This window comes from Salvelinus sp. IW2-2015, linkage group LG36 (assembly GCF_002910315.2).
Source record: "Salvelinus sp. IW2-2015 linkage group LG36, ASM291031v2, whole genome shotgun sequence".
Taxonomy (NCBI): domain Eukaryota; kingdom Metazoa; phylum Chordata; class Actinopteri; order Salmoniformes; family Salmonidae; genus Salvelinus; species Salvelinus sp. IW2-2015.
The window spans coordinates 14,669,870-14,692,713 of NC_036875.1; the positions used below are offsets into that span (position 1 = coordinate 14,669,870).

General features: G+C 41.3%; 1 pseudogene; it reads right to left on the bottom strand.

Annotated features, from left to right (window-relative positions):
• Positions 1 to 9,542: 9,542 nt before the first annotated feature.
• LOC111959973 (endothelin receptor type B-like) lies at positions 9,543 to 12,503 on the bottom strand (annotated as a pseudogene).
• Positions 12,504 to 22,844: the final 10,341 nt, after the last annotated feature.

Genomic DNA, 22,844 nt, shown 5'->3' on the forward strand with positions numbered 1-22,844 from the left:
AACCAAGGCTGTTGAGTCTGCCGATAAGAATGTGGTGATTGACAGAGTCGAAAGCCTTGGCCAGATCGATGAATACGGCTGCACAATATTGTCTCTTATCGATGGCGTTTATGATATCGTTTAGGACGTTGAGCGTGGCTGAGGTGCACCCATGACCAGTTATGAAACCAGATTGCATAGCGGAGAAGGTACAGTGGGATTAGAAATGGTCGGTAATCTGTTTGTTAATTTGGCTTTCGAAAAACTTAGAAAGGCAGGGTAGGATAGATATAGGTCTGTAGCAGTTTGGGTCTAGAGTGTCTCCCCATTTGAAGAGGGGGATGACCGCGGCAGCTTTCCAATCTTTGTGACTCTCAGACGACACGAAAGTGAGGTTGAACAGGCCAGTAATAGGGGTTGCAACAATTTCGGCAGATAATTTGAGAAAGAGAGGGTCCAGATTGTCTAGCCCTGCTGATTTGTAAGGGTCCAGATTGTGCAGCTCTTTCAGAACATCAGCTATCTGGATTTGGGTGAAGGAGAAATGGGGGAGGCTTGGGCGAGTTGCTGTGGGGGGGTGCAGAGCTGTTGACCGGGGTAGGGGTAGCCAGGTGGAAAGTATGGCCTGCCGTAGAAAAATTATTCTTGAAATTCTCAATTATGTTCGATTTATCGGTGGTGACAGTGTTTCCTAGCCTCAGTGCAGTGGAAAACTGGGAGGAGGTGCTCTTATTCTCCATGGACTTTACAGTGTCCCAGAACTTTTTTGAGTTTGTGCTACAGGATGCAAATTTCTGTTTGAAAAAGCTAGGCTTAGCTTTCCTAACTGCCTCTGTATATTGGTTCCTAACAGCTCTAAAAAGTTGCATATCACGGGGGCTATCCTATGCTAATGCAGTACGCCACAGGATATTTTTGTGCTGGTCAAGGGTAGTCAGGTCTGGAGTGAACCAAGGGCTATATCTGTTGCTGGTTAAAAATGTTTTTGAATGGGGCATGCTTATTTAAGATGGTGAGGAAGGTACTTTAAAGAATAACCAGGCATCCTCTATTGATGGGATGAGGTCAATATCCTTCCAGGATACCCGGGCCAGGTCGATTAGAAAGGCCTGCTCGCTGAAGTGTTTTAGGGAGCATTTGACAGTGATGAGGGGTGGTCGTTTGACCGCAGACCCATTACGGATGCAGGCAATGAGGCAGTGATTGCTGAGATCTTGGTTGAAGACAGCAGAGGTGTATTTGGAGGGCAAGTTGGTTAGGATGATATCTATGAGGGTGCCCGTGTTTACGGATTTGGGGTTGTACCTGGTAGGTTCATTGATAATTTGTGTGAGATTGAGGGCATCAAGTTTAGATTGTAGGATGGCCAGGGTGTTAAGCATGTCCCAGTTTAGGTCACCTAGCAGCACGAGTTCTGAAGATAGGGGGCAATCAATTCACATATGGTGTCCAGGGCAGAGCTGGGGGCAGAGGCTGGTCTATAGCAAGCAGCATCGGTGAGAGTCTTGTTTCTGGAAAGGTGGATTTTTAAAAGTAGAAGCTCTAATTGTTTTGGTACAGACCTGGATAGTAAGACAGAACTCTGTATGCACCAAAAACATAGGCATTTCTAAGGGACATAGACAAAAAGACATAGTCAACCAACAGTCAACCACCAAACTATCAATTAATATGTTGTGGACAGACTTAATATAGCTGGCAGGGGATTTGGGTTCTGGGTTGCAGAGATTACTATCAACAGACTCAGATTTCCAAGGTTTACTATGCTGTAAATGTTCTTATTAACATGCAAACTAGCACTGTGAATGCCCTTAGATTAAACCTTTGCTATGAGTGTACGCTGATTCAGCATTGACCTGTTCAACTGTCTAGTATCTAGTTCAGCTTTGGTCACTGTTTTCCAGGACTGTATTCTTCAACTATCACCTACTCAAGTCGTTGCCCTCACAAATGTAGTGGTGTCAGTCAGTGAGGCAAGAATGACCTTGAACAGAGTCCATACAGCATCCATGACACTGTCAGCCTATACCTCTTCTTCTGTCTCATGTGTTAGAACTGAAATAGCAAATAATGAGGAAGATTATATTGTATCTTATCTTAAAACAGGTTTTGAATCGTTTGCTGACCATGTACAGAGCAATAGGGTTGATACAGGAGTTCAGCTATGCCATATTAATGCCAATATAGTCCAGGACAAGAAATACACTAAAAAGGATGAGTGGATCAAGTATGTAACACAAACCACAATTAAAAACTGCAGTGACAATAGTATGTATCCTTTTACCTTAGTAGGTGTAGCTGTAGCAAGCACTAAGCAAAACACTGCCTTGGCCACTTCTCATCTCTGTGAAAACAGATGAGTCTTATGTTAGACATTTTAATGTCATCATATAAATAAATATATTATGGAGGTCGCGCACTTGTCTACACCATGGGTCGCTAAATCCTGTCCTGGAGAGCTACTGGATGTGCAGGCTTTTATTACACCCCAGCACTAAGACACCTGCTTCAAATAATCAACTAATCATGGGCTGGACAATGGATTAGTTGAACCAGGTGTGTTACTGCTGGCAGGCACGTGCACAGATACGGCTCATTTGCCCTTCCAGTCTCCAAAGTTCCCTTTTCAGTAGTAGTATAATTTCCACTCCCAATTTTTCAGGGGGGAATACAGTTTTTTGCATTGTTGAACCCATTAAATTCTCATCTATGCTTCAGAACCAAAAAGTTGCAAGTCTTGATGGTTGACCAATGACCAGTCATCAGCATTGGCACGCAAAGGCGGGCACACTTATTGATTAAAGCCATAAATAACTTTTTTAATTTCCTCAAATTTTGCCAAAAACAGAGTAGGTCTACGTTTATCATCCATATAAAATACACTTTAGCAATCTACAACTGACTCATCTCTGCTTCATAATTTTCATATTTCAGGCCTAGTTTGGGAGCCTACTGGTTATATGTCTAAAGATAAGCAATTGTAACATCGTAGTGCATTCAATATTACTCTAGCGAATGTATTAAAATATTTGTCAGGAAGAACAGGGCTACCCTTGCCTGATGACTCAAATTGAATTCTTTCACTGTTCTATGTTCTCTACATAGTTCAGTCTGAGACTGCCATTGTTAAAGTCATTTGTGGGACTGCCGTCATTGAAATAATTTGTTAAGACATCAATATGCGGGGTGTTGTACAAAACAAAGTCATCAGCGATTGGATCTCTAACCAATCAGAATATCAAAGCTAATGACGAATTTTCAAAGTGCCACTTACCCACATGTGTTCTGGCTCTGGGCCATCCCATCGGTTTCTTGGACCAATCAGCACGGTTAGAATGTATTTGCGCTTTCGAAATCGTCGGGGAGGTACACAGATCCAGATTCGATTAATCTAGCCTTTTGCACTGTGTGTAAATTGATTGCATTTGTTTTGGAACTGGGCTACCTTCCAGGCGTGAGCCAGGTGCCTGCCCTGCTCTGTCAGATGGCGAAGTCAGCTCAAAACAAAAGTGATGTAATTAAGCACATGTAGTAATTTGAGTACTCTGTTTCCCATGCAAAAGTGATTGCTTTTGATAAAAAAAATATATACACTGCTCAAAAAAATAAAGGGAACACTAAAATAACACATCCTAGATCTGAATGAATTAAATATTCTTATTAAATACTTTTTTCTTTACATAGTTGAATGTGCTGACAACAAAGTCACACAAAAATGATCAATGTAAATCAAATGTATCAACCCATGGAGGTCTGGATTTGGAGTCACACTCCAAAATCACACTCCAAAATTAAAGTGGAAAACCACACTACAGGCTGATCCAACTTTGATGTAATGTCCTTAAAACAAGTCAAAATGAGGCTCAGTAGTGTGTGTGGCCTCCACGTGCCTGTATGACCTCCCTACAACACCTGGGCATGCTCCTGATGAGGTGGCGGATGATCTCCTGAGGGATCTCCTCCCAGACCTGGACTAAAGCATCCGCCAACTCCTGGACAGTCTGTGGTGCAACGTGGCGTTGGTGGATGGAGCGAGACATGATGTCCCAGATGTGCTCAATTGGATTCAGGTCTGGGGAACGGGCGGGCCAGTCCATAGCATATATGCCTTCCTCTTGCAGGAACTGCTGACACACTCCAGCCCAATGAGGTCTAGCATTGTCTTGCATTAGGAGGAACCCAGGGCCAACCGCACCAGCATATGGTCTCACAAGGGGTCTGAGGATCTCATCTCGGTACCTAATGGCAGTCAGGCTACCTCTGGCGAGCACATGGAGGGCTGTGCGGCCCCCAAAGAAATGCCACCCACACCATGACTGACCCACTGCCAAACCGGTCATGGCTGGAGGATGTTGCAGGCAGCAGAACGTTCTCACGGCGTCTCCAGACTCTGTCACGTCTGTCAAATGGCTCATGTGTCAGTGTGAACCTGCTTTCTCTGTGAAGAGCACAGGGCCAGTGGCGAATTTGCCAATCTTGGTGTTCTCTGGCAAATGCCAAACGTCCTGCACGGTGTTGGGCTGTAAGCACCACCCCCACCTGTGGACGTCGGGGCCTCATACCACCCTCATGGAGTCTGTTTCTGACCGTTTGAGCAGCACATGCACATTTGTGGCCTGCTGGAGTCATTTTGCAGGGCTCTGGCAGTGCTCTACCTGCTCCTCCTTGCACAAAGGCGGAGGTAGCGGTCCTGCTGCTGGGTTGTTGCCCTCCTACGGCCTCCTCCACGTCTCCTGATGTACTGGCCTGTCTCCTGGTAGCGCCTCCATGCTCTGGACACTACGCTGACAGACACAGCAAACCTTCTTGCCACAGCTCGCATTGATGTGCATCCTGGATGAGCTGCACTACCTGAGCCACTTGTGTGGGTTGTAGACTCCGTCTCATGCTACCACTAGATTGAAAGCACCGCCAGCATTCAAAAGTGACCAAAACATCAGCCAGGAAGCATAGGAACTGAGAAGTGGTCTGTGGTCACCACCTGCAGAACCACTCCTTTATTGGGGTGTCTTGCTAATTGCCTATAATTTACACTTTTTGTCTATTCCATTTGCACAACAGCATGTGAAATTTATTGTCATCAGTGTTGCTTCCTAAGTGGACAGTTTGATTTCACAGAAGTGTGATTGACTTGGAGTTACATTGTGTTGTTTAAGTGTTCCCTTTATTTTTTTGAGCAGTGTATATCTGCCTTCCCAATGAAAACTAGTTGGAAAATTAAAACATCTATTCTATGGAAGAAAATATGTTGTACGTTTCTGTACAATACCTTGTTGACAACATGACTGAGCCGCTTTTGCCCGTTCACATCATGGGCCACAGACCGGTGCCCCATGGGCTGAGCATAATCGAATCCGCCCATTGTTGAGAAGAAACTACTAATACCAAACATTATCTGGTCCAGGTCACAGTTATAAATGAGAACTTGTTCTCAACTAGCTTACCTGGTTAAATAAAGGTGAAATAAAAATAAATAAAACTTAAGCACTCCATTAAGTTGTGAATGATGTCATCCATTTGAATGGGGACCATCCAAAACGGAGTGGAATCGAAACTCCCCCTTCCGGTTGAAGGCTCCGTTGCGAGACAAACTCTGCATACTTTGATGAACAGGAAGTCACCAAACCACTGAAGATGAAAATATGTGGTTTTTCAACAATAGGTTTATGGGATAGCTAGCAAACTTGTAAAAACTTACCCATTCCTATAAGTGAGTACTATTTAATACACATTAAACTTTATTACTGTTGCCTCCCCTTTTAGCTTTTAGCTGCTAGAAAGTTATAGAAACATGTTTTATTATCAACTGAAACAATATTGTTCTAGTGTCTTGAATGAAAAGGTACAATTTTACAATTTTACCCAAATAAATGCGATCCCTGTCTAGAGACGAGATTTTCCTCCATCTTGTCTTGCGTTGTAAAACCCTCCCTATGCTCGCCATCCAGTAGTGGAACGAGATTGAATAAAGATGATGTACGGAGCAAGGAAATACATTACTATGTAAACGGAGCATTCATCCATGGGCGTGGCGTAGCGTTTGGCGGGAGCAATGCTACATTCATGTGCTAGTGGGAACTCTGAAATGTACGACATGCTAACAGGCTGAAGTTATACACGCGCAGCGTACAACCAGTTAGGAAGTCGAAATGTTCTGAGTTTCCTAGTTCCAAACAGTCCTTGAACATAGCAAAAGGAGCACTCTGCAGGCAGGCTGCCCTCCAAAGTGATGGCGTGGTGCAGACAGAACATGCTTTCCATCTGATCCTACAACCTCCGCTACAAGTAGGCCATATGATTCTGCTTTCTCTGGACTCCAGAAAAGTGACATGATATACAGTGCGTTCGGAAAGTATTCAGACCCCTTCACATTTTGTTACATTACAGCCTTACTCTAAAATTGATTTGTTTTAAATCCTCATCCATCTACACACAAAACCCCATATTGACAAAACAAAAACAGGTTTATATACATTTTTGCAAATTTAGAATAAATAAAAAGGAAATATACATTGACATAAGTATTCAGACCCTTTACTCAGTACTTTGTTGAAGCACCTTTGGCAGCGATTACAACCTTGAGTCTTATTGGGTATGATGCTTCAAGCTTGGCACACCTGTATTTGGGGAGTTTCTCCCATTATTCTCTGCAGATCCTCTCAAGTTCTGTCAGGTTGGATGGGGAGCTTCACTGCTATTTTCAGGTCTCTCCAGAGATTTTCGATTGGGTTCCAGTAAGGGCTCTGGCTGGCACACTTAAGGACATTCAGAGACTTGTCCTGAGCCACACCGGCATTGTCTTGGCTGTGTGCTTAGGGTTGTTGTTCTGTTGGAAGGTGAACCTTTGCCCCAGGGCCTGAGAGCTCTGGAGCAAGTTTCCATCAAGGATCTCCCTGTACTTTTCCCCTGTTCCTCTTTCCCTCAAAAATGACTAGTCTCCCAATCCCTGAAAAACATTCCTAGAGCATGATGCCGCCACCACCATGCGTCACCGTAGGAATGGTTTTGGCCAGGTGATGGTGGTGCCTGGTGTCCTCCAGACGTGACTCTTGGCATTCAGGCCAAAGAGTTCAATCTTGTCTTCATCAGACCAGATAATCTTGTTTCTCATGGTCTGAGAGTCCTTTAGGTGCATTTTGGCAAACTCCAAGCGGGCTGCCATGTGCCTTTTACTGAGGAGAGCCTTCCATCTGGCCACTCTACCATAAAGGCCTGATTGGTGGAGTGCTGCAGAGATGTTTGTCCTTCTCCAATCTCCACAGAGAAATTCTGGAGCTCTGTCAGAGTGACCATTGGGTTCTTGGTCACCTCCCTGACCAAAGCCCTTCTCCCCTGATTGCTCAGTTTGGCCGGGCGGCCAGCTCTAGGAAGAGTCTTGGTGGTTCCAAACTTCTTCCATTTAAGAATGAGAGAGGCACCTGTCTTCTTGGGGACCTTCAACGCTGCAAAAATGTTTTGGTACCCTTCCCCAGATCTGTGCCTCGACACAATCCTGTCTCGGAGCTCTACGGACAATTCCTTCGACCTCATGGCTTGGTTTTTTCTCTGACATGCAGTGTCAATGGTGGGACTATATATAGAGAGGTGTGCACCTTTCCAAATCACGTCCAATCAATTGAATTTACCACAGGTGGACTGCAATCAAGTTGTAGAAACATCTCAAGGATTGTCAATGGAAACAAGATATACCTGAGTTCAATTTTGAGTCTCATAGCAAAGGGTCTGAATAGAAATGTCAATACATTTACAAAAATGTGTAAAAACCTGTTTTAGCTTTGTCATTATGGGGTATTGTGTTTAGATTGATGAGGAAAAAACCCAATTGAGTCAATTTTATAATAAGGCTGTAATGTAACAAAATGTGGAAAAATACTGAATACTTTCTGAATGCGCCTTATCCCTAGTTTATATTGGCTGTTAACATGAATTACTTTCAGCTTCAAACGTAGGTGCAAAACGCAGTTTATTTCTGTAGCCTGTCTTGCTTTTTGAAAATGCATCATCGTTTATGGCTGTAATGACAGGCTACATTTGCACAGCGTGCATTTGTGTGCGTGGGGGGTCGCAAGTTTTGTACTGTGATAATTGGAGTTTGTAGACATACTGTATGGCCACACATTGATTAATTCACCTGCGTGCAAGTAACTGCGGGGAACTGCACACGTGCGAGTGGGACAGAACTCTGCATTGAAGACTGGGTAGGAAACCCTGTTCTCTGGTTTTGGGGATTAATTGCGTTGAGAACACGGCATGAGTTCCCAGGCGAGGAATGGCGGTGAGAACTCCTTTGTTTTGGTAAAGCTATAGCATGAGTTGGTTCTTTGCCTAGGGATAGGTTTCTACCAAGAACTGTTTTGATCAGAATAATCATTTTTGTAAGAAATGCGTTCTTTGTAAATCAAAGGGTTCTTCTACCTAAAACATTTAACATCCTAAGAACTGTTTTTGGAAGAAAGAGTTCTTTTATGATTGTTTGGAAGCCAAGAAGGTTTCTTTGGAAGGCAAGAAGGGTTCTACATAGAACCATATATAATATTTCCCAGAATGCTCTATTGCAGTGAGATTTTCAGAATTGTTTGTTTTAATGTAATATCTGTGTTTTTGCATTTACATTGATTGGTAACTAAATTTTATGCTACACGAAAATAAATATCATACATTTTTCTAAACTAATCCAATCTGTTGGATATATTGCACCCGCTACTTAGAGGTTGTTCCAGGTTGTCTCAGTAGTCAACGTTCCCTACCCTGGCAGTCATTCTGAATGCAGGTTGAGGGTGATAAAATAATCCCACTTGTTGTCTATCCTAACTCTGGCTGGATTCCAATACACATCACTTTGCCAGCCAGCATAATGTAATTTTCAGGCCTGATGTGGCCTGTAAACCAGGCGATTCCTAACACCACTGTGTTAGTGTATAACTAGGCCCTCAAAGAAAGGCCTTATGATTTAAGTAATGTATTGTTATAAATAATTACATTTTAAATTCTAATCAGGCTGGTGGAACCGTTCATCGGGGGTTCTAGAAAGAACCCTCCAAAGATAAAAGGGTTATGAGTAGAAACCTTCATAGGCAGTTCTAGGAAGTACCTTTAGATGATAAATGGTTCTTTATAGAACCCTTCCTAGAGGGTTCTAGGTAGAACCATATACAGGCTGTTCTTTGAGGAACCCTACATAGAGGGTTCTAGATAGAACCCTCTGCAAAGGGTTCTACCCAGCACCAAAAACAGTTCCCCTAATGGAACAATCCGAAGAATCCTGTATGGTTCTACTTAGTACTTTTTTTTCTAAGAGTGTAGCTTGGACAGAGCCTGAAGAACAATGGGTTTATAGATGCAGAGACTGAGCGTTGGGCATTTGGCCGAAGAGTATCGAGCTAACATAGCTTAGCCTGACTTATCCCGAAGACGGGAGTGTGCAAGTGATGACAGCGTTTGACATTCGGCTGAAGATTAGGAGCTACATAATCATTTCACACAGACTGTGTTTCTGGCCTCGGCTGAAGAATTGTGTGTGGGTGATTAGGACTATTTTGGCATCGGCCGAAGAGGCGGGGTGCTCAAGTGAACTTTGTCAGGACTTTGGTCTGAAGAAGAGCACAGTTTGCACTGTTCAATAAGAGCCTGGCTGGAGCCGAATAATTGTTGCCTAACAGATACAAACATTGGTTAGCAAAATAGTTTAGCAAAATAACTTTACTCATCAGATTGTGCTCCTTTCCTTCTTGTAACAATTGCTCAACTAGCCTGTGACCCGGTTTGTTTGGGCGTGCCCTTTTTTTGTTGTTGAGCACATGGCGCCCAAAAGGTCTGTGCCCGCATATGACTGCTGGGCTGGAGCAGAAAACTACACATCTAATAGCACTCCAGTTCTAGAGCTGGAGATTTCTGGTCTGTACTCACCTGTTTGGTATAGTCGCTCAGTGCATTCTCATTCCTCCTCAGAATCTTACAGGTCATCAGAGTGTAGAAGACAGCCGTGCAAGCCAGCGGCATGCAGAAGTAGAAGCGGAAAAGCCACCAGACTTTTGCTGATTTATAAAACTGTTATGAAAACATAATAAAGAACAGTATTAGTGTTGCTGTTTCAGATTTGATCTAACTACTGGAATGTGATGATAAGCACACCTCACTGGCTTCATTATATAATCAGTGTCGTTTTCATTTATTATCAAAAGAAAACAAAATCAAACATATTATTGACCTTGCTTTCTATATTACTCAATTTTGTCTGGATTCACAAATTACCTGCAAGAACTGATTAGTTTTTTGGGGGATGAAGGAGACATATTGTCAGATGCTGTCCTCTATAGTCCATTATTATCGTATCAAAGCCGACAACTTCAGGCACAGCCAGGATTGTTGATATCACCCATGTCAAAGTTATTTCTACTGCTGTGCACGTTGAAACACCAATGCCTTTGATTCGATTCCAGGATGCAACAGCTCGATACCTAGGAAATCAATAGGGAAATGATGTGGCTGGGGAGCGTTTTGTTCATAACAATTAAAGAACATATTGCAACGAAAGGGAATTTCAAGGCCTACTACAAAGATAATTAACTTTTGACATGTAGATATCAGCCAACTTTCACAATATTACTCTTCATATAACAATTGTATTCATTCTCTGGTTTTGGCATGTTAAAAGGAAGTAATACAGTTATTTCCAACTACACTACATGACCAAAAGTATGTGGACACCTGCTAGTCGAACATCTCATTCCAAAATCATGATCCGCCGCTTTTATCAATTTTCGCCTAAAATGACATACCCAAATCTAACTGCCTGTAGCTCAGGACCTGAAGCAAGGATATGCATATTCTTGATACCATTTGAAAGAAAACACTTTGAAGTTTGTGGAAATGTTAAATTAATGTAGGAGAATATAACACATTGGATCTAGTAAAATATGATACAAAACATGTGTGATCCAATAAACCATTGCATTTCGGTTCAACCTTTTGTATCAAGACTGCCCAAATGTGCCTAATTGGTTTATTATAAAATTTTCAAGTTCATAACTGTGCACTCTCCTCAAACAATCGCATGGTATTCTATCACTGTATTAGCTACTGTAAATTGGACAGTGCAGTTAGATTAACAAGAATTTAAGCTTTCTGCCAATATCAGATATGTCTATGTCCTAGGAAATGTTCTTGTTACTTACGACACTGATGTTGGGCGATTAGGCCTGGCTCGAAGTCGGCATTCCACTTCATCCCAAAGGTGTTTGATAGAGTTGAGGTCAGGGCTCTGTGCAGCCAGTCAAGTTTTTCCACACCGATCTCGACAAACAATTTCTGTATGGACATTGCTTTGTGCAAAAACAGGATGCTGAAACAAGAAAAGACCTTCCCCAAACTGTTGCCACAAAGTTGGAAGCACAGAATCGTCTAGAATGTCATTGTATGCTCTAGTGTTAAGATTTCCCTTCACTGGAACTAAGGGTCCTAGCCCGAACCAAGAAAAATAGCCCCAGACCATTATTCCTCCTCCACCAAACTTTACAGTTGGCACAAACCGTTATTGTGCTGACGTTGCTTCCAGAGGCAGTTTGGAAATCAGTAGTGTGTGTTGCAACCGAGGACAGACGATTTTTACGCGCTACGTGCTTCAGCACCTGGAGGTCCCGTTCTATGAGCTTGTGTGGCCTACCACTTTGCGGCTGAGCCGTTGTTGCTCCGAGACGTTTCCACTTCACAATTACACTTACAGTTGACCTGGGCAGCTCTAGCAGGGCAGAAATTTGACGAACTGACTTGTTAGAAAGGTGGCATCCTATGTCTGTGCCACGTTGAAAGTCACTGAGCTCTTCAGTAACGCCATTCTACTACCAATGTTTGTCTATGGAGATTACATGGCTGTGTGCTCAATTTTATACATCTGTCAGCAATGGGTGTGGCTGAAATAGCCGAATCCACTAATTTGAACGAGTGTCCAGATACCTTTGCATATATAGTGTAACTTGGAACAGAAATGTGACTTGAATGTGCAATCCTCTTACCTGTCAATGCTCAAGGCACATAAACTCAGCACTGTAATTCCAACAGATGTTTTCTGGATGAAGGGAACTAGTTTACAGAGCACCAAACCAAATGACCAGTCCTCAGCCATGAGCTGCAAAAACATGTCAACATTTAGGTCAGGCAAAATCATTTGTAACCAACACAAACACAAAAAAACACTTTTATAAAACAATCAGATGTTGACCATTCTGATAATCAAATCGAAATCTATATTTTATGTCAGGATAGACAGTAACTGTACACCAAATTGCAAATAACTCACCCTGTAAGCGTTGATTGGAAAGTCTATCACGATATGCCCTAAAGCAACTGGCAATAAGAATGTTAGGTCCACTTTTGTTTTCATATATGATTCTCAACAGTGCTGAATTTCCAACTATTCCAACGATGAATACAAGAGCAGACATCCCAGTATTGATGTATTTGAATGTGTCTCTGATTCCAGTTGACACTAAGCACATTTGATGGGGTGGGGTGTTTTGTCCTGGCATTATGAATAAGGGAATGAAGCTATTGGATTTGTGGTCCGCTGTAAGCTCTACAACACCCGGAGAGGATGTTTCAAAGAGTTGAATAATAGGAGCTGGTTGTGGATTCTGATCATTGGTCGCTGCACTGATTATTAAAATCATTCCATTGGCGAGCAGCAGAGACAGAACTACAGAGCTACAATTTCCATTGTAGATGATTTCTTCAAAAAGCCCGGCAATTTATCCTCAGGTAGCAATCTGCAAATGAGAATGTAAACCATTACTTGACACATTAGAACCTGGAGAGATACCAAAAACAAATCAAATTGTTATAAAGTCTATTTGATTACAACAAGAAGCATGAATGATTGTCTGTGAAAATATAAATAACATTGAAATATGTCAGTTTACTAATCAATCCAGCATCAAATTGTTCTCCACAATCAGATAGTGCAGTGCCAATTGTAGCCTAAACAAGCAGCAGTCTGTGGCCTAACTCATACAGCTAAGGCAGATTAAGGTTTTTTAGACCAATATTTTATTGGCAAGTTTAGTCATCAATCTGTCACCACAATTACTCCTCATACACTGAAGTCTTGTCCTCGGCTTAGATCATACTCCACACAGGATAGAGCTGTGTTCTAAATCCAATGGGGGTTCTACCCATAGAGATCCTATTAAAATCGTATTTTCATTTCTAATTCTATGGTTCTACCATTGTAAATCACATTTCAAAAACAGCAATGATAAAAGGCTTTTAGGGACATCTGACCCAGTATTTGTGCCCGTGTGTGAATCCTATGATGATCTTTGTGATTGAAACAAGTGTCCGTCTTGAGAGGCCATGGCAGGGTTCCTTAATAGGCGGCCCACGGGGGATTTTATTTGCCCCCCACCACAGGTTTTCTGAGCAAGAAAACAATATATTTTGTATTTTTGTCATTTTGGTTGTTGGACATAAAAATCTGTAAAATCACTAGGAAATCAGTTCAAAGTTATTTTAATTTGGGAACCTGTTCCCAAGTATTCCCACACATAAATAGAGAGGCATACAGTACGTGATCACATCCCAATGTAATAAAGGTTGAAATTATTCGGTTTTTGGGATTCTGTTAGGGATTCTTGTGGTCAATTTGCAGTGTACAAATTATTTATTACTATGTTCCAGCCGCAAACCATCCGCTCAAGAAAAAATCGTCCCATGGCTGAATGTAATTGGGGACCCCTGGCTACACTCTCAGAAAACAGGGTTCCAAAAGTTTTTGGGGTTGTCCCTATAGGAGAACCCTTTTTGGTTCGAGGTAGAACCCTCTTGGGTTCCATGTAGGACCCTCTGTGGAAAGGGTTCTACAGTACATGGAACACAAAAGGGTTCTTCAAAGGGTTCTCCTTTGGGGACAGCCAAAGAACCCTTATTGGTTCTAGATAGCACCTTTTTTTCCCAAGAGTGTAGTAAATTACTAGAGGGGCTAGGTAATAAACCCTGAAAGTTCCAATATTCTAGTTCTTAATTCTATGGGCTAGGGACATAGGACTAATGGGCAACACTGAATTCTACATTTCATATGATAATAAAATGCCCACTAAGCTGTTGCCATGTATTTTATAAAAAATTCTCTCTGATGAGTCTGGGGATGCCGACAGATTCCAGAGAAGCTGGTGGTGCGCAATCATCCACAATTCTGGACACGAGTGACTGCCCCTCGGATCTTAGCGGAGAACGTGCAAAACCCAGGGGGCCAGTTGACCTGTGACAATCAGGTCAAGACCCAGTGGTAACTCTTGTGATGGAAAGTTTATCTGCCAAAATTGCCCACCTACGGCGTTGGATGACATTTGGAAAGTCTGTGAAGTGGACAAAATACTTCGACCTCTTGGAAAGAGTGAGTACTGAGTAGGTCAATGCATAATCGTTGTATTGTAATTGTTTTGTAATAGTATAGATTTTGAAGCAGATAGCCTTCACTGTGCAATGCTAAGTGAGAAAAGATGAAAGAGCCGTTTGCAGACTTTGCACACAGATGAAAAATGTATAATGTGAGACATATATATATTATCTTCAAAGCAGTCTGATCCGATACAAAAGTATCAAGGCTTGTATCAAAGTAAAATTACCGTTGATGAAGTTTGAAGCTTTGGACATCACATAACCATCTTAAGGCCGTCACATACTCTCCAGTTGAAAAGTGGCATGTTCACAGATATATATATATATATATATATATATATATAGTTCACAGATATATTATGACAACATTTTGTGATGTTTTTGTTTGTTTTGGTGTTTGGCTGTTAGCGTTTTTCTTGAGGCAAGTTGAAGTTCGGTAGCCAAAGTCTATGCCCATTTGTCTGTGATTGGTCGACTGGTCGTTTTCAAGTAAAGGTCTTTAAAGGCTCATTGCAGTCAAAAATGTGATTAGCCTGTTTTTTATATATATTTCCACACTATGAGGTTGGAATAATACTGTGAAGTTGTGAAAATTTTAGTGTAAGAGATGCCTGAAATTTCTGACTGATTTGGTGGGATGGAGTCTTGGCCTTCCATGGCAACATCACTATACAGTATATTATTTAGTAGATCAATGAGAAAGAGAGTGCCAAACGCCTCTGCCAGTAACTCATTTTCTGTTTTCCCCTCCCCAATAAGACCACTCCCAGACAGTCCTAGGAAAATTCGTACTTTTTTTGTGTGCTATTTTTTGTTGATTTCTTTAGCATTGTAATTGAAAATAATTACAGTATGATACTTAATTGTTACCCAGAAATAATTTTATATTGAGACGAAAACGGCTGCATTGGACCTTTTAAGGGAGTATGCAAGCACAGTCGTGCTTATGCTAGGAGCAAACAGAAGCTAGTCTGCAGTGGCCTTTACAGGGTGCCGGAACTGCTGGACAGAGAGCGCTGACCTCTTTTTATTTTTATCTAGATATTTCACCTGCTTGGCAGGAAGAAAGATAGCTCAGGGCATAGAACCACACGACGGAGGAATCTTAAACTACAGCACACTAGTATCGAATCTTGAGAGAGCCTATTTAGACCCCCCCCCCCCCCCCCCATTAATAACCCCCCCATGTAGTGACTGCCCATTACTGCACTGTAAAACATTTGCTGTAAAATGTACAGTAACTTACTGGCAGCAATTGGATTACAGCTAAAATAATCCATTATTTTACTGTACCAAAAATGATACTGCAATCAAATTTACAGTATATTACTGGAATTGCCCATCCAGCGACATATTACCCAGAGTACATTGCAAGTTTACATTTGGGAAATTTAGCGGGTGCTCTTGTCCTTAGCAACTTACAGTCAGTGCACTCGACAAAGGTTGATAAAACAAAACGCATATCAAAAGCAAGTAAAACGTCATAGCAAGTAAAACGTTACTTTAACAGTGTTGTTGTAGTTGTGATTGTAATATCTACCTACAGATCTTATGGTATATCTCTGACTAGATAGTGGCAGTACAATACTGAGATATTCATACTAACTTGATGCTAGAGCAATAAAACACAATACAGTAAAGGTGACTATCAAACTGTAAGACAATTATTTCTACAGTGTTTTACAGTAATTACAAGGGATTAGAGCAGGCAGGTTGGCTGTATGAATTAGCATATTACTGAATAGGTGTTATATATCGCTTGCACTTCCAAGAGGCCTAGAAAAAGGCTTCCAAACTGGGCGATTACAGGACAAAACACATCAAACAGACATGGGTAAATATTTACCAATTAAACAACTACCACATATGACTTAATTGGTACAGGACTCTCACTAATGGGTGCAACAAATATAGCCACTTACAAGGCATGCCTTGAAAAATGTTAGTGAGCCAGTGATTCTTTCTCCTCCCACAATATTTCTGTACAATGCGCTATAATTTACAGTATGCTGCAGTAAATACATAGCATAACAGCAATACATTACTTTATTGTATTGAAAATAGTGAAATTGTTACTTAATAGTACAGCATACCAACTGATATTTGGTGTTCTATACTGAACAAAAGTATAAATGCGACATCTAAAGTCTTGTCCCATGTTTCATGAGCTGAAATTAAACATCCCAGAAATGTTCCATGTGCACAAAAATCTTATTTCTCTCAAATTTTGTGTAGAAATGTGTTTACATCCCTGTTAGCAAGCATTTCTCCTTTGCCAAGATAATCCGTCCACCTCACAGGTGTGGCATATCAAGAAGCTGATTAAACAGCATGATCATTACACAGGTGCACCTTGTACTGGGAACAATAAAAGGCCCCTCTAAAATGTGCAGTTTTGTCACAGATGTCTCAAGTTTTGAGGTAGCATACAATTGGCATGCTGACTGCAGGAATGTCCACCAGAGCTGTTGCCAAAGAGTTGAATGTCTCTACCATAAGCTGCCTCCAACGTCATGTTAGAGAATTTGGCAGCCACAGACCACGCCAACCCAGGACCTCCACATCTGGATTCTTCACCTGCGGAATCAGGTGAAGAAACTGCAAGCGCATTATCTTCTTTACACTCAGTTTGCAATTGTAAAACACACTTTTGCAAAACACTAAAAATAGTACTCTACATTAGACACATCATTCAAAACTAACAGGTCTTGTGTTTCATTTGGAAAACACTGCCATTCAAAATGGCTCGCTCATTTACCGATTACCTACACTCAGTGCTGACGTGTGAAAACACTTGTAGCTAATTTCTTCACTTAGAAATCAGAGTATGAGCACTATAAATAGCCTTCAGGTTGGCTTTCTTGGTTTGGACAACAATGGAGACCAATTTTGGAAAAATAGTTGGAGAAAGAGGAGTGAGAGGAAGAGCGGGACGAGGAAGTGGACAAGGACGAGGACCAGGAGTGGGACAAGGAAAAGTAGGAAGGAGAGCAATCACAGATGAGATGTGGTCAACCATGTGGTCAACCATGGTTTGAGTTTCAGGGAGGCTGGGCAGAGGGTCCAGCCTAACTTGAGCCGGTACACTGCAGCAAGTGGCATCCAGACATTTCAAAAGGAGAACAGGTAAGTAAATCTACCCTCTATACCATGCTACTGTACTTACAGCACTGCAGCACTTACAGCACTACAGTAATATTTCATTTCATACTGAAATAAATATTTCACCCCAACCATTCACATCATGTTTTTGCAGAACTGCTAGACGACCCTTCAATAGAGGATGAAACCGGCTGTTCATAGCAGAACTGGAACAAAACATAGTGAATATGGTCATTTCAAACATCAGCATACGTTTCCGACAACTGCAACACCACATCACTGACAACACAACATTCAGTAACATAAATAGGGTGAGTTTATCTGCACTTGGCCGTCTCCTGAAATGCCATCAGATTCATATGAAGCAGCTCTACAGAGTACCATTTGAGCGAAATTCTGACAGATTTAAACAACTACTCTATGAATACGTACAAGTAAGCTATACTATCCTGTCGTTGGTACTGTATTCCAGTGTATTGTGCTACATATTGACTGCTCTGTCTATTCATACTGCCATGCAATAATGTCTTGTCTGTTTCAGAGAGTTATGGAACTAGATGCTGCTGCAGAGCATTATGATTTYGTCTACGTTGATGAGGTCAGCTTTAACCTAGCCAAAACAAGACGCAGGGGAAGAAACCTCAGAGGTCACTGCGTCATCGTCAATGTCCCTGGGCAGCGTGGTGGCAACATCACAATGTGTGCAGTAATTAGTCAGAACGGTGTCCATCATCATGCCACTCTTGGTCCTTACAATACTGCCCACATTATCACCTTCCTTGACACCCTGCATAATATCCTCATTCAAATGACCAGAGGAATGGGCCAGAGCAGTACGTTTGGGAATGGGCCAGAGCAGTAAGGACAACGTAAGTTTCTACCGGGCTGCTCTGGTCCGCAATTGGTTCATTGACCATCCGCAAGTTTTGATGCTCAACCTGCCACCATATTCTCCATTTCGAAACCCAATAGAAGAGTAATTTTAGGCGTGGCGTTGGAAGGTATACGATCGCCAACCCCACCAACGCATACCCCTCTCCAGGCGATGGAGGAGGCCTGTGGTGACAAAGACAAGGGGGCATGCCTGGGCTAGATATGCCACTCCAGACGTTACTTCCCCCGCTGTTTAGCCAGAGAGAACATAGCTTGTGATGTTGATGAGGTGCTGTGGCTAGACCCAAATAGGAGACAGGACGCACCCTAATAGTTTTTTTCTTTATAGTAACAAGCTTATTCGTTTATCTTATACTGTATTTGTTTTGTCTGTTCCTGTTCATCCCGAAATCTGGATGAAAATACAATGTTTTGAGAAAGAAATGCATTTGATTTTTTGTAAATATGTGTAAATATATATATACTGAATATGCATACATACCGTATATATTTGTGCATGTACATGTGAGTGCTATGACAAACTGCAGTGGACTTCACTGAACATGCAAAAGACACAAGACAGTAGTGTTTTAGATGTCACATCCGTGCGTAGTTGGCGTGTATAAGAGCTAGTCATTTGATGGTTTGTGTGTAGAGTTTTGATGCAAAAACACCATTTTGAGAAGTTAAAATAGTTTTGAATTAAGTGTTTGGTTTTGCAAGAGATGTGTGACGTTTTGCATGTCTTGTGTGTGTTTTGTGTGTAGAATCTAGAGGAAATGAGTCATAGTTACAGAAATCATGTGTAAGCAATTGTCAAAAACAGTAATGTCTATAATAAAGCCCTTTTGTGGGGAATATTTGTGATTGGCTGGGCCAGTCTCCCAAGTACCAACCATGGCTGCGCTCCTGCCCAATCATGTGAAATCCATAGATAAGGGCCTTTCAAATGTATTTCAATTGACTGTTTTCCTTTCATGAACTGTGACTCTAAAATGGTTGCATTTACATTCTTGTTCAGTATTTATCACTTCTAAACTGACAGTGACTACAAAGTATATTGATCAAAATTACATGGCTAGAGACTCAACTGTTGACGTTTTGAGGCTTACTGCCACTGATCTGTTCACTATATATATATTTAATTGTAGCACCACCTTCACATATCACTTAAATTGGTACAGCACGCTCACTAATGGGTGCAACAAATATAGCCTCTTACAAGACAAGCCTCAAAATATGTTAATAAGTGAGAAACAACAATATCATGCACCACTAGGGTTAAAAAGGTGTTAGGCTCTCCAAAAATGTGGTATGGTACTGCATTCTGAACTACAGTAAATTACTGCCAACAATTGGTTTCAGGACAAGGTTTGTAGAAATCCTAAAATACAGTATATTACCATATTATGTGGGGGTACAGCATTCTAACTGACTGGTGCAACAACTAAAGCCTTAAAATATGCTAATGCACTAGAGACTCTTCACCCACAACATTTTTCTCACGATGCACCATCATTATTACTGTAAAACACATTTACGGTATTTTACTGTGCATTCTACAATAATCTACTGTATTTAGATTATATATTATCTTACTGTTGATTAATACAGTAGGTTACTATTAGAATAAAACAAACTGCTAAGCATAATTTATTCACATTACTAACATTCTGTATTTCAGTTGTTGTGAATATTAGCCTATATTTATTTTACCAGGCAAGTCAGCAAATTCTTATTTACAATGACGGCCTAGGAACAGTGGGCTAACTGCCTTGTTCAGGTGCAGAACAACAGATTTTTACCTTGTCAGCTCGGGGATTCAATCTTGCAACCTTTCGGTTACAAGTCCAACGCTCTAACCACTAGGGTGCCTGCCGCCCCAATATATCTGATTACTTTATTAAGTCATCATCTCATCTCTATAACTCTGCTGCCTATGATGTCTGCCAAAATCACTATTTTAGTAGTGCAAAGTAAATAAGGGACAGATCTAAATTTACAAAATGGTTACCTGGAGGAAAATGGGGGAGGAGCATGCTTTTTCAATTTCAGTCAAGGGGAGGGTTTAATCTTTTTAAAATCTAGTCCAGGGGAGGGTTTAGTCTTTTTAAATCTAGTCCAGGGGAGGGTTTAGTCTTTTTTAAATCTAGTCCAGGGGAGGGTTTATTCTTTTTAAATCTAGTCCAGGGGAGGGTTTAGTCTTTTAAATCTAGTCCAGGGGAGGGTCATGTACTTTGTAATTTACTACATTTCTAAAGTTCTCATTGTTTTAGAATGAGTTGCTTGTTAGGCTATATACAACGGGTGGGTCTAATCCTAATCAAATCAAATCAAAGTTTCTTTGTCACGTGCACCGAATACAACAGGTGTAGACCTTACAGTGAAATGCTTACTTACAGGCCTAACCAACAGTGCAATGTTTAAGTAAAAAATAGGTAAAGAAATAAAAAACAACAGTTTAAAAGACAGTGAAAAATAACAGTAGCGAGGCTATATACAGTAGCGAGGCTATAACAGTAGCGAGGCTATATACAGGCACCGGTTAGTCAGGCTGATTGAGGTAGTATGTACATGTAGATATGGTCAAAGTGACTATGCATATATTATAAACAGAGAGTAGCAGTAGCGTAAAAGAGGGGTTGGCAGGTGGTGGGTGGTGGGACACAATGCAGATAGTCCGGGTAGCCAATGTGCGGGGGCACCGGTTGGTCGTGCTAATTGAGGTAGTATGTACATGAATGTATAGTTAAAGTGACTATGCATATATGATTAACAGAGAGTAGCAGCAGCGTAAAAGAGGGGTTGGGGGTAGGGGGTTGCAAATAGTCTGGGTAGACATTTGAATCCTGAGTGCTGAATGCTGGTTAAAACCACATTCCAGCCGGTGTCTATTCCACAAATTACCACCAGCTAAATCTATGACGGTAAAATGCCTATTTACTCTGTTCCATCTGACTGCGCAATCTACCACTATAAAAAGCATCTAGACATTATTTCACATGTCCTTTAGACTAACATTTAGTTTTCAACAGTGGAGATTTGTATAAACCTTGCTGTCTGTCTCTCCGACATTTGCAACATTGTTTCAATAGTCAAATTCGATCTCCAGCTGTCTCGTAGTAATGAACAAGTGGGGACGAGAGACAGGCAGATAGCGTTTCTCAGCCAGGCGAAATCGTGAATCAGCTTGCATAATTTGTATGTATATATACAAAGAATTGTCAATAGAAAAGTCCGTTTTTTGCAGTCTTTCCAGCTTCAGTTTGAAGTTATTGTGTTAGCTGTGTTGTTGGATAGCTCCTCTGAACAAGTGTCCTGACAAGTGAGCATATTTTCTATTCCAGGCGAGATCGCGCTTCATTAGCTCTTTGTTATAGATGTATCCAAATAAATGTCACTCGAAAACATCATAAAGAAATGCAAATATGACTACTGTTGTTATTCTGTCTGCACCGTTTGACGTAACTGCAAATTAGCCGTGGTTGACTAGCTAGCAAGCAAGGGATAAGAACGTTGCCAGTCAGAATGGTAATGGCCCATTTAGAACGAACGACTGGGTCGTGTCCATAGATACAGAACATAAGGACTGAACGACTGGGTTGCGTCTCTGGCAACCAAACCAATAGAACTAACGACCTGTCGGCTTGGGTAGCAACCCTAGATTTGTGTCGGGACTATATATTATGGAAGGATGAAATAGTATGAATAAATGTATTTAAAAAAAAAGTGAAAATATGTCAATTATTATTTGAATATGTTGATAACCCGTTGTATAAAAGTGATAATACCCTCGAAGCCGGTGTTTGGAGGATATATTTGCACAGCCTAACAACACCCATGCCAATACATCTCCAAATACCGGCTTCCTCGGCATTATAACTTAAATATATCAATGTGTGTCCAATGCCGCCCCTCATCTCTGATTCTCCGCTGGGTGTGCAATATCAATTGCGCCTATAGGATATTTAGTGTGGTCTCAATCAAATGATCCATAGCCTATAGGCTATAGCCTACAAAGTGCATACTCGGAATAGAACAGAGCAAAGTTATATTTCTAAGATAGCAGCTGGGATGGTGTATATAAAATTAGGCTGCATTACACACTGCAATGGACATTCCAACCCTGAGCCCTGGCCTGCTCTGCTGATGAAACCATTTTGTTGAGTACTGCTTAACCAATGGCTGTGCTGTGTAGTGCTACGGTGGCAGTTCAGGAGGAGAGTCAAAGGTTTCATCAGAAAATACTTTTTGATTAGGCCTAGTCCAAATATCTTGAGCGCGGACTAGCCTATAGCCTATGTTCAAATCAAAACAAATGTTATTTGTCACATGCGCCGAATACAACAGGTGTAGACCTTAAAGTGAAATGCTTACTTACAAGCCCTTAACCAACACTGCAGTTTTTAGAAAAATAATTGTTATGTAAAAATTGATAAGTAAAAAATGAAAATAACAAATAGCTAAAGAGCAAGAAAGCAAAATAATTTTTTGATAGG